The sequence below is a fragment of the Hevea brasiliensis genome, unplaced genomic scaffold, assembly GCF_030052815.1.
Source record: "Hevea brasiliensis isolate MT/VB/25A 57/8 unplaced genomic scaffold, ASM3005281v1 Scaf7, whole genome shotgun sequence".
Lineage (NCBI taxonomy): Eukaryota > Viridiplantae > Streptophyta > Magnoliopsida > Malpighiales > Euphorbiaceae > Hevea > Hevea brasiliensis.
The window spans coordinates 1,128,241-1,141,977 of record NW_026615250.1 but is presented as its reverse complement, the minus strand read 5'-3'; the positions used below and the strand labels follow the sequence as shown (position 1 = coordinate 1,141,977).

General features: G+C 29.3%; 2 pseudogenes; both read left to right on the top strand.

Annotated features, from left to right (window-relative positions):
- The first annotated feature begins 3,598 nt into the window (after positions 1-3,598).
- LOC131177646 (uncharacterized) lies at positions 3,599-5,136 on the top strand (annotated as a pseudogene).
- Positions 5,137-7,333: 2,197 nt separating this feature from the next.
- On the top strand, positions 7,334-12,267 carry LOC131177690 (coleoptile phototropism protein 1-like; annotated as a pseudogene).
- The last annotated feature ends 1,470 nt before the right edge of the window (positions 12,268-13,737 follow it).

Below are 13,737 nucleotides of genomic sequence, written 5' to 3'. Positions count from 1 at the left end.
GATTCTCTGCGCATATCAGATTATAAATCGTAAATTTATATATATATATATATATATATATATATATATATATATATATATATATATATATATATATATATATATATACACACACACACACACACATATATAATAATAATTTAAAAGATAATGAAAATACCTGTTGAGAGTATTTGGTAGAAAAATGAGGTGACAAATAGGTTTTAAAAGCAAAGTTTAGCAGAATAGATGATTAGGGTATATATATATTTTAAGAGTTCTATTAGGTGTAGAATGGGATAAGAGTTATTATTGAACTGGGTTGTTCAGATTGCAGATATATATTTAATTTCAAAAATAATATATATATCTAAAATAAATAAGCAGACCATCCAATAATATATATATATATATATATATTTATAAATATATTAAATTATTGTTAGCTAATTAAAATAAAATAATAATAAATATAAATGGGTTTCCAGGTCCCTTAGGCAAATCCCACATCGGCAAAGTACGGAGATGGTCTTGGGTTCAAAAAGTAATGATATATAAAATAGGGGAACTAATCACTGGAGACGCCTTTTGGTGGAATAGCTTGGAGAGTTGGAAGAACTCCAGGGTTAAGCGTGCTCGCTTGAGAGAAATCCTATGATGGGTGACCTCCTGGGAAGTTTTCCATTCCACCTATGGGACAAAAACGTGAGGCTTATAGTCAAAGCGGACAATTCCTCTAGTGATTGGAGTCCGATCGTTACAATTGGTATCAGAGTCCTCTTGGGCGATGGTGGGGCAAACCTCAGCGAGGACGCTGAATCTGAAATGACAATTCCATTTCACCTATGGGATAAAATAGAAATGACAATTCCATTCCTACCACGAGAAAAAGGGGGAAGATGGTTATTTTATTTTTATAATTGAAATTTAAATTCGAGACTTCATATATTAAAGACAATTGTAATATTACTAAAAATAGTAATTTATATATTAATTCATTACAAATATAGTATAAATTTACTTTTCCTTTTCATTGGTCTTAAATTATAGGTCACTTTTTATTTTAAAATAGTAATTTATTTATTAATTTATTAATATGTCACTATTTAATTTGCATGGAAAAATAAAATTTATCAATTTTAAAAATAATTTAATACTAAAATTTATTTAATTTTTAATAAATCAATATGAATAGCGAGTATATTAAAAAATTAAATAAAATTTATTACTTTAATTATATTTATATTACTCCCTCCGTTAAATAAAAATAGGCTTTTTTTATTTATTTTGAATTATAAGTAATAATTTATTTATTAACTTATCCGATTTGATATATATTAAAAAAATAAAATTTATTACTTTAAAAAATAAATTTATTAATTTCAAGGAAAATTTAGTAACATAAATTATTTAGTTTTTAATAGGGTAATATGAGTGGATGATATATTAGGAAGAGTATATTAAAAAATTAAATAAAACATATTACTTTAATTATATTTATATTACTCTCTCTGTTAAATAAAAATAGACTTATTATTTATTTATTTATTTTAAATTACAAATAATAACTTATTTATTAACTTATCCAATTTAATATATATTAAAAAATAAAATTTATTAGTTCCCAAAAAAATTTAATAACATGAATTATTTAATTTTTAATGGAGTAATATGAGTAGATGATATATTAAAAAAAGATTAAATAAAATTTTTTATTTTAATTATACATCTTTCATTTTATGAAGATATGCTTACTTTTTATTTTTAGCTTACTTTTTATTTTTAGGTGAATTAAGCTATTACAATTAACATAATTAAAATAATAAATTTTGTTTTACTTAGAAAAATTTTGTGAAATTTTTTTTAATATATTCTTTACTTACATTATTCTATTAAAAATTAAATAACTCATATTTTTAAATTATTGTTCAAATTAATGAATTTTACTTTTTCAATGTATATCAAATAAAAATATATTAGTGAGTTATTAAATAAATTATTATTTATAAAAATTTATAATTTGAAATAAATAAATAAATAAATAAAGTAAAGCTATATTTTTGCGAGATGGATGAATTTTCATGCAACAAAGTTTTTTTTTTTTAAACAATCGTGAAGTTCATCTGACATAATTTTTTTTAAACTATGTAGAATTTATTTGGCATATTTCGATTCCAGGTCCTACTTTCTCAATTCTCTACTCTAAGTCTTTTTTTTTTAAATAATAATAAAATTATGATTGAAATTGTAAAATGTTAAAAGAAATGTTTATATTTATGAAAAATATTTACATTTAATTAATTTTTATTTTATAATAATTTCCATGGATGGTTGAAGTGGGTATTGGAGTGGGAAGGAGAAATCTAGCGAGTTCAAGAAAAACAATGGACCAAGATGAAGCTAAAAGCAACGAGAATCACTCTTCCTCTTCGTGGGACTCCAATCCATGCCCCATCTGCCTCGGTCCCCTCCTTCAAGAATCCTATCTCGATTCCTGTTTCCGTACGTTGTATTGATTTTCTCTACAAAATCGTACCCTTTCTTTTTATTTTTCCTTCTTCTTAACAATTCATATGTCTATTATTGACCCAATTCCTCGTTTGGTATTTGTATGAGAGCTTTCTTCTTGTGCTTTTCGTTGCTTAACCTCTACTTGATTTCCGGTGTTCATTTCGGTTAGTAGTGATTAGGCGCTTAAGAATTGTTAAGGATTATATGAAAAGAAAGCAATTCGAAACCTTTATGATAGTAATTGTGCATTACAAATCAATACTAAATGTGGGTATTTGAGCAATTTTACTATAATTATGTATAAGCCTCATTTGAGCTTGTATTGGCAAAGCTTTTCAGATACCAGTGTTTTATATATATATATATATATATATATATATATATATATATATATATATATATATATATATATATATATATATATATTTTTTTTTTTTTGTGATGTTTGGGTTGGGGGGGCGGGGCGGGGGGAGGGAGGGAGAGGGTTGGGGAATGATACAAGATGATGGTGGGTCATTTGTTCCTCTCATTCCTGTATTGCAGATAAATTTTGTTACAGTTGCATTTTGCATTGGACTAAAGTAGTTGCTGGCAAGCATTCTCATGCACCTTGTTCTGTAAAATGTCCTTTGTGCAAGGTTTGCTTTATTCCACTTATGTTTCACTTTAGCTTCACATAACAATGCAGACCTTTTGTTTTACCTTATTGATTACAGGAATGATGTCTCTGTGTAAAATTTGTTGTTAATGGCAGTATTATTCGGCTATTCTGCAGACAGAAAACCTTTCAATAATTTATGGATATGATGGAAGTTCATTCCAAAGGTAGTATATAAATGACAATTTTGAGCTTAGGTACCTATTTCTATATTCTTGTTTTCCCTTCCAACCCTTCATTATATTAAAATTGGTTATTTACTTAGTTTACTTCCCTTTTTTTTTTTTTTTCCAGTTCTTTCTTTTCAAAAGCTCACAAGTATAGATTAAAATGCTATTATATTGAACCAGGTTCTCTACTACTTCCCATTTTATTCTTGTTTTGTTAAACAAATATTTGTTTTTTAATGCTATTTCCCAAAAAATCAATACCTATGTATTTTTTCAGTAAATTTGTGTTCAGTCAGGTATCTTGAGCAATATAGTTAACGCATTGCGATATTGGAAGTCCCGTAAGTATCTTCAACCAAATCGGTGGCTGCAAAGTTGGTTGAGAAGAGAAATTCAGGCTCTTTTGCAGGTCCATCTGTTAATTGAGATTTTTCTATGCTTTGACCTTTACTTGTTACAAAATACAAACTTGGACATCCCACTGAATTTTGGTGCTCTAACATATGAGATTATATTATTAAATTAAGATACTCTATTCATTAGAACAGATAAATGCCATTAATAAAGTTGCATTGCTGGTAAATTGGAGATCTTACCAAAATTAATAACTTGTATAACTAAGCTGGCATTAGTGGATGGCTGCATAACCGTGTGAAAAACTATTCAAACCATATAATTTTTAGTCATATGGAGCTACACATAGCATCAATTATGTTGCATCAACTATGTCTTTTCCTACTTTACTCCATTGAATTCAGATCAGTTTTCTATTTTTTTTAATGTCAGAGTTTGAAAGGCATTATTCTCTTCCAACTCTTTCATGTGCTACTTTGGCACTAGTTCAAACTTTGTGGATGTGGATAAATATTTAAAGTTTTGGTTTTGTGTATTTTTTGGTGTATACAGGAAATAGAAGAATGTTTATGGCTTTATGCATATAATAGTAATGCTGTTTACAAAAAGCCTTGCACTGTTTTTGTTTTGGATTTTCTTTTTCTTTTTCTTTTTTGTTTGTTGATAATTTGGGATGTTAATTTAATGTATATAGCTTTCTTCTAGCTTTGGTTGGCTATCATTGATTAACTTTCATCTTCTGACATGCCTGCTTGCAGGAAGAGGATGTTGAAATTATTATACACCATATGCTTGGTGTGGTTGATTCATTCTTGAGAAGGTGTTTTCTTTACTTATCCTACCTTTTGTTTATTCATGTGCAAGTTAATGATGAAAATGAACTCTAGATTGTAACAATTGGATTCCTCATTCTTTAAGTTCTTTTGATGACTACTAAAGTTTGGCGCATAACGCTAATTATTTTACATATCTCTTTCTCAAAAGCTTGTTTTCCTTTTTGCCAGGGGTGATCAATCTCATCCAATGAGAACACCTGAAACAAAACAAGGAGAGTTCAAGAATCTAGTCTCTGATGCAGCAAGGCCTTTTCTAGCAGCAAGAACAGAACGATTCGTGAATGAGATGGAATTGTTTCTTGCTTCAGGTTTCAACATTGAAGCCTATGATGAAGTATACATGCAGTAGTTGGGTTGGAACACTCCTAGATTGACTGGTGAGGCTGCAGATGTAGAACATAGTGAACACACACCAATAGTCCCATACTTGTATATTTTTTACGACGACTCTGATGAAACTGATTGAGGCTGCAGAAGGAGAACGTAGTGAATTCACACCCACCTGGAATTCTGTATTTCTATCTTTGATGCCAACTCTGATGAAGCTGATTAAAAGTTTCATTCCTAAGGTGGAACAACAAAGTTTGAATTATGCTTGATTAAAAAATATACCCTTAGTTATCAATAAGCTTTAACTCATTGGTACTAGAGTTGTCTCTGATGATAATATATTGAGTTCGAGTTTTAATCGAAATTTAATGACCTGAAAAAGAAACCTTTAGCTAGTCTTGACTACTTTGACAACATGGTTCTAATTTGAGTATCCTATCGATTAATAGTTAATGTTTTAATAAAATTTTTGAAAGGGAAAAAACTTGGATATGATTTCAGGTCGTTTTGGGAATGATGGAATGCTTGAGGGAATTGTGAAGAAGAGTATCCAATAAGTCATTAGCATGGGCCAATCCGATTCACGAAAAGAAAGAAGTATCGTTATCTAGGGGTGCCATGCAGGCAGTAGGGATACCTCAGAATAGGGAGAGCCTTGAAGAAAAAGGGAGATTATAGGATCATGGCCAGAGCTTTGCGCATGTAATTGTTGTACAAGGTTCTGTTGTAGAAGTAATGTTTAACTAATAACTATCATTTTGTGGCATTTGCCTTGTCTACCCCTGTTCCCTTTGAGTTGTGAACTCTTTTTTGAGGTTACATTAAATTTTATTAAGTTATTTTTAAATAAATCTAGAATAGGATTTCTATGATGTAGATATACGCTTCATTTTCGCTCTATATTCAAGGTGTACCACATTTATGGTAGCTTAGTGACAACATTGATCTTCAGTTTTATCTATTATTCTTCTTAAATTTATTGTCAAATGAAATGTTTAAAATTTGGATATCTGGAACTAGATGCATTGTTCTTTCGTGGATTACCATCGTTACATGATTGGAATATTGAAATATGAGCAGTAGGCACCTGTCCATCACATGCAAAGTTTTCAAATCACATTGTTCTTTCAGCAGAGTTTGATGATCACCAACAGCTTTCAGATCATCTGGGAATAAAGGCATTCTCAACTTTAGAGAGTTGCGAAGGAAAAAACTAACGGCCATTTTTAACACACCAAGAATCATATTGACACAACAAATAAAAAAAAAAAAAATTCAAGCAGCATTCACATTGATCATGAGCTCTGGTTTAAATAGATTAATGTATTTTTCAAAATAAAAAAAATACATATATTAATAATTTTAAGAGTTTGAATATGAAATCAGTTTTTTTGAAGAGGGAATTAACCTTAATTAAATTAAACACTGTTTTGTTTATTGAGTCGTTTTAGTAATGAAAATGTTAAAGCAATTTAGGTTGAAATATATTAACAAGTTTAAAAATTATTTAATCAAATTTATTTGGTATTTTCAAACATGAATTAAGAGTGTTATATAAATTAAAAATAATGACCGAAGCATGAGCTTGAATTTGCAAAATTGAATAACACATTCTTATAATGATTCAATAGGTTAAATTAAATAGTGTAAAAATATAAAATTGATTTAATTTTTTTTCTACATAATAAATAATTTTTCCGTGGTGTAATATTCAAAGTTAACAATTTTTTTTATTGTAAATATCTTAAAAATTTGAAATTTTTTTTATTATAACTATTACATAGAAATTTGTTATGTTAATATTTTGTTTAATGGAATTTAGTAATTTCAATATATCTTCTATTTTATAAATAAAATATATCTTTTATTTTATGTAAATATATCTTTTATTTTGTTATTTTTTATTTATTTATTTATTACAACTATCTTAAAAATTTGAAAATTTGTTTATTATAACTATTACATAGATATCTGTTATGTTAATATTTTGTTCAATGCAATTTAGTAATTTCAATATATCTTCTATTTTATAAATAAAATATATCTTTTATTTTATTTCAATATATCTTTTATTTTGTTATTTTTTTTATTTATTACAACTATCTTAAAAATTTGAAAATTTGTTTATTATAACTATTACATAGAAATCTGTTATGTTAATATTTTGTTTAATGCAATTTAGTAATTTCAATATATCTTCTATTTTATAAATAAAATATATCTTTTATTTTATTTCAATATATCTTTTATTTTGTTATCTTTTTTATTTATTTATTATAACTATCTTAAAAATTTGAAAATTTTGTTTTATACAATAATCTCCAATTCCCTATCTCTTCTCAAGAAACTTGGCCCTTAAGCTACTACTAGTTATCTCCAATTCCCTATCTCTCAAGAAACACAACCCTTAAGCTGCTAGTAGCAATCTCCAATTCCACATTTCTCTTCAAGAAACACAGCTTTTCTGTCGCAAACAACGTATGTTTCCTTCAACCATGGCGCCCGTCATCTCCGTGGTGGTCATATCCTCCTCCTCCTCTTCTACTCCAAGGAAGCCAAAACATGATTCTAAATGGTACGCAATGATCAAGCGACGCAATGCTTTTAAGAGGAAAAAGAAGACTCCAGTCGTTTGTTTCGAAAGGGCTACAACTTTGGAAGCCTCTCATGGGCTTTCATGGGTTCGAGTGTGCTTGCTTGGCAAAGGAGGATTTGGTTCTGTCTTTTATGCTAAAACAAGAACAACCATAAATCAGGGAACTCATCTTCCTTCTCAATTGGCAGTCAAATCTACAATTATGGATCAATCATCTTCATTACAGCATGAGAAACAAGTTCTCTGTGATCTTACTTCCAGTCCGTACGTGGTTCGTTGTTATGGAGACGAAGTCACGCATATAGCTAATGGGGTGAAAGTATATAACTTACTTTTGGAGTACTGTTCGGGACTTAGCTTAGAACGGCAAATAAGATTATCAGGTTTTGGGTTGGCTGATTCTGATGTTAAGTATTATTCAAGAGACGTTCTTCGAGGGTTGAAGTACATTCACTGTCGTGGCTACATCCATTGCGATATCAAGCCGGACAACATTTTGCTGGTGCCTGGTAGTGGAGAAAGGAAGGGAACTTTTGTAGCAAAGCTTGCGGACTTCGGATTGGCTAAGGCAGTGGATGAAGAGTGCCATGATTTGAGGGGCACAACCAGATATATGTCTCCAGAATTGGTGAGAGATAAAAAGATTGGGTATGCTACAGACATTTGGGCCTTTGGATGTGCTGTGTTGGAGATGCTAACTGGAAAACCAGCCTGGGAGTATTCAGAAGTTGAAGATCTTCTGTGGGTGATTGGATATGCAGATGAACTGCCTCAAATACCCAGTAACGTATCAGAAGATGCAAAGGATTTCCTGAGCCGATGTTTTGTTCGTACTGCTGCTCATAGATGGTCTGCTGATTGCTTACTAGAGCATCCTTTCCTTTCTGTGAACTAGGGGTGGAGAAACTCTAATATCTGCAAATAGGCAATGGAATGTAATATGCTGACAATTTTGTTTTCTTGTTGTTTCTCCCTATACTTCTAACTTCTTCATATATCATCCCCTCATCACAAGCCAGTGTTCCCTCAAGATCTCTGATAAAATGTAAATTTAGTTGATTTTCCCCATCATTTTCCCTTTTATTTGTTGTAAGTTTTACGATAATAGCTTTAAAAAATAGTTTATATTTTAAATATCATCTAATTTTATCACATAATTAATACATGAAAATATATACTATTTTAAAATATCATCTCATTTCACAATTTCTTTTTTGTTTCACTCATGAAAAATTGCTGCAAATCCAAAAAGAAAGCTTAATAAAATTAAAAATTAGTGATAAAAACTGCACTGATGGTATTTAAATTCATATATAACATCAGTGTTACCTAGGACTGAACTATTTAAACCCTTAAATAATTAGACCTTTTCAATTTTTATTTATTTATTGAGTCGGTATTTTTATTTCCAACTGCAGTCAATTAAGCTTATGGATGTTTCAATATAATAAATACATTAAGGATTTATTTTTAAGAATATAAAAAAATTAGGAATTAAAAAAAATTGCATTAATTACTTGTTTTTTGTAAGTATTATTAACGTAAAAACTATTATTAACAAATTCATTGTGCTTTAATGCTCGAGCAAATAATGCAAAAAACTCACCACATAGATGTGTAGCTGAGAATTGGTAGTTTGAAGATGTTTCTGTTCTTCGAATATATCTTTTTCTTGAAGTCATAGAATCAATTAAAATAAAAGAGATGATAAGACCGCAGCTTGTTGGATCATGTGCATGGCTCACTCGACAGCAAAATGGCTTTCTCAAATTTTTTTTAGATTGCACAATCTGCTAAAACATCCTACACACCGATTGCTGAGAGTTACTGCAAAAAGTTTGATCAAGGTATTTCCTGAGGAGAAAAACTCAGTTTCCTATAATTTTTTGCTTCACATTCTCAAGTTGGGAATGATGATGAGAATTAAGTTTGAATTGTTAAATAAGCTGGAACAGAGAATAGCACTTATGTTGGAGCAATGTTTTGCTTCAGATCTCTTAGTTAGGAATTACAACAATACCGATACTCTCTGGGGTGTGATATCTGCCTTGTTAATTTTGAAACCTTGTCTTAATGATTTTAAATTTCTTTCCATGTAGTATTGCACTAAAAGATTTGGTTTCCATCTAGCAGAGTAAACTGTATTTTATAAAAAAAAAAAATGCATTTCAGGTATCAGAGGTAAGTACTTGGAAGTAAGGTTTGAAAGTGACATGTCATCTGACTTGAAAAAAAAAATTGTGTATCAACATCTATGTGGATTTGCATATTTATTTTTAGGTCAAATGATAAAATATTCTATTATTTGTAAATTACTTAGTCAATTCATTTTCATTTAGTTAATTTATTTACTACATTTGTATAATTATGTTACTTTCACTTTCAAGTGCTAAAGGTTTTATTTTTAGAGCTACGTGGACCTAATCCTTCATTTTGTTATGAAGGTACGTAGGCAGCCTTCGGGTGCAGTCCAAAATAAAAAAAAAATTATTATTATTATTATTATTATTATTATTATTATTATTATTATTATTATTATTATTATTATTATTATTATTATTATTATTATTATTATTATTATTATGTGTTGAAATAGTTAATTATAGTAGAAATATTAAAATTTTGTTTTTGGATATTTTAGTCATGTTTAGTAGAATTTGGGTGACACAAGAAGTGGATATTTGAATAGATTAGTATTCCAAAGAATAGGCATTGGAGATAAAAATAGTATCTCTAAGATCCAAATAGACTATTTTCCAGGTGGAGCTAAAATCTTTGAGTTAGTTGTGAAATTCTGCTATGGATGGAAAGTTGATCTAACAGCAGCCAACATTGCTCCAGTATACTGTGCTGCATATTTCTTGGAAATGAGTGATGATCTTGAACAAGGAAATCCTATTTCTAAGGCTAAGACTTTTCTAAGTTTTATGCTTTTAGCAACATGGAAAGATATATTTCAGATTTTCAAAAGCTGTGAGATAATTTCTTCAAGCGCCAAGGAATTACAACTCTTGAAATGATGCTCTGAAGCTATTGCTTGGAAAGCTTCCATGGACCCAAAAAAAATTGTTGCTGGTGATGATGATTCATTGTGTTCTAATGCTTGGGCAAATAATGCAGAAAACTCGCAACATAGATTTGTAGCTGAGAATTGGTGGTTTGAAGATGTTTCTGTTCTTCGAATAGATCATTTTCTTGAAGTCATTGAATCAACTAAAAGAAAAGAGATGATAAGATCATAGCTTGTTGGATAATGTATAGCTCATTGGACGGCAAAATAGCTTTCTCAAATTCTTTTTGGACAGCATAATCTGCCAAAAATCCTACACATCAGTTACTGAGAGTTACTATAGAAAGTTTGATCAAGGTACTTCCTGAGGAGAGATGTAATTTTTTGCATTACCTTTTAAAGTTTTTTCTATGTTAAAATATCCAGCATCAAGAATATATATTGTGGGAAGGTTGGTGGATAAGTCTCTTACAATGATCGCTAGGGATGAGAAGCTTTTGATTAAACAGTTGCAATTGCTTATAGAAGCATTACCAAAAGACGCTCGATATTGTGATGACAATCTCTATACGGCCATAGACATGTCTCAAGGGATCCTCTCACTATACGTCTACTTTCCTATTGCATGTCACTAACTAGAGAGTTACCCAGACACATCCTAATCTAACTGAAGAAGAAAGAACAAGCGTATGCAAAGCCATGGATTATCATAAACTATCACAAGAAGCTCACCAGCATGTGATGAAGAATGAAAGATTACCCTTGTATATATCAATGCGAATTATCCTTCTTTTTTTAAGTCAATAGATAAATATTTCATTAACATAAAAGGGTTATATAGCTTTAAGCTAAAAGGAGCCCAGTCTACAGCATAAAGACCCAAAATTAGGCCCAATTACAGGAGAACCCTACTCTACTTGGGCAACCCAAAAGAAACCAGCGTAGATCCAAATCTTCTTATTGCAGTGCCGCAGAGAAGGAAAAGCAAACCAAGAGAAGCTTAGGGAACACTGAGGCCTGATGAAGTCCCAGGAGAGCCACAACCCAATCACATTCCCGCAAAACAACAAGATCAACATAAGGATTCTCCAGAGCAGTAGACCATGCAACCCAAATAATGCATTGCAGGCTAAGTAAGCAACTCAAAGAGGGTGATGAGGCAAAGCTCTAAATGGCAACATGCCTTGAAGGTCAGCCATGATGGTAGATTTGACTAAGGACCCCTGAGATGCCATCATCCCTTAAAATGATTACCCCTCCTAGAGCTAGAAAAAAGCACAAATGGAGACCATCCCTACATGCAAAACCCACAAAAGAAGCAGATGAAGAAAGCCCTCACAAATAACCATAGATCTGCCACCCAAAAAACCAAATTTTATTTGTCCAAAAACGCTATCTACGGAGGGGAAGACCCATGTCCGGGCAGAGGAGAGGAGGCCATCCCCTACCAGAAAAGGGTAGGGAATGGCCGATGGGAGCTCAACAGGAGAGATCTTGAGTCTCAGAAAAACACCTAGAACGAGAGAAAAGATGAGAGCACTTGAATTATCCTTCTTGAACAAGTAAATATAATGAAGTCAATGACAACTACCAGATCCAATGACCGAAGAACAAAGGCTCAAACTATCATCAGAATGACTAAGGGTTTGGATAAGGGATGCATGACACCTCAGAAAGAAAAAAAGATAATGAAGAAAGAGGTTGAGAACATGAAGGTGCAATTAAATGCATTGCGAAAGTGTAAAATGTAGCTTCAGAGACAAGTGAAGGGATGCACTACCTGGAAGGGGATTGGGGTTCTGGGAAAGCATTGTATAATATAATCTTTTATTATTGATTTATTTGAAAATCCATAACAATACTTGCAGATTGTTGTTGATTGTAGAATAAGATATTCTTCTTTTCATTTTATTAATCACCGGAAGATGATATGTTTATGTGCCTTAAGTTATCTTAAATGTGACCAAGATTAGATTATGAAAACCAATCAATTAAGTGCTTAGCGACCTAAAATTTAGCAGGCAACTTAAAATCATCAACTTAGTTGGAGGTGGCAGTTTCCTAGTTCTTCAAATTAATTAAAGCCCATAATTTGACACGAGTTTTTTTTCCCAGAAATGGCATATAAAATATTGGAATGAATATTACTCATGCTCTTAGATAATATATTTGATTCCAATCTCCTAAATAATTATTATTTCTCTCTCTTAAATTACTCTTTGTTTTCATTAGTATGAATCATTATATAGAAATGTAAGTATTTGGTTAATCTAAGTTGATGCAATTTGTTATTCCTTTATTTTTCTTTTGGTCCATCATTAAATTGAATGATTAAAATTTAATTTAGTTTTGATTGAAGCTTAATTTTATGATTTTACAATTTAATTTTAGAAAAAATTATAGAACCGCTAAATAGAAATGGCAATTCTATTCCTACCATGAAAAAAAAAGGGAAGATATTTATTTTATTATTTTTATATTATTTTTATAATTAAAATTTAAATTCAAGATTTCACATATTAAGGATGATTATAATATTACTAAAAAAAATAATTTATTTATTAATTTATTACAAATATAATATAAATTTACTTTTTCTTTTCATCTATTTTAAATTATAGGTCACTTTTTATCTTAAAATAGTAATTTATTTATTAATTTATTATTATGTCTCTATTTAATTTGCATTGAAAAATAAAATTTATTAATTTTAAAAATAATTTAATACTGCAATTTATTTAATTCTTAATAAATCAATATGAGTAGAGAGTATATTAAAAAATTAAATAAAGTTTATTACTTTAATTATATTTATATTACTCCATCCGTTAAATAAAAATAGACTTATTATTATTTTTTATTTATTTTAAATTATAAGTAATAATTTATTTATCAACTTATCCAATTTGATATGTATTAAAAAAAATAAAATTTATTAGTTTCAAAAAAAATTTAGTAACATAAATTATTTAATTTTTAATGGGGTAATATGAGTGGATGATATATTGGGAAGAGTATATTAAAAAATTAAATAAAATTTATTACTTTAATTATATTTATATTACTCCATCTGTTAAATAAAAGTAGACTTATTATTATTTTTATTTATTTTAAATTATAAGTAATAACTTATTTACTAACTTATTATTTTTTTTCATTTATTTTAAATTATAAGTAATAATTTATTTATCAACTTATCCAATTTGATATGTATTAAAAAAAATAAAATTTATTAGTTTCAAAAAAAACTTAGTAACATAAATTATTTAATTTTTAATGGGGTAATATGAGTG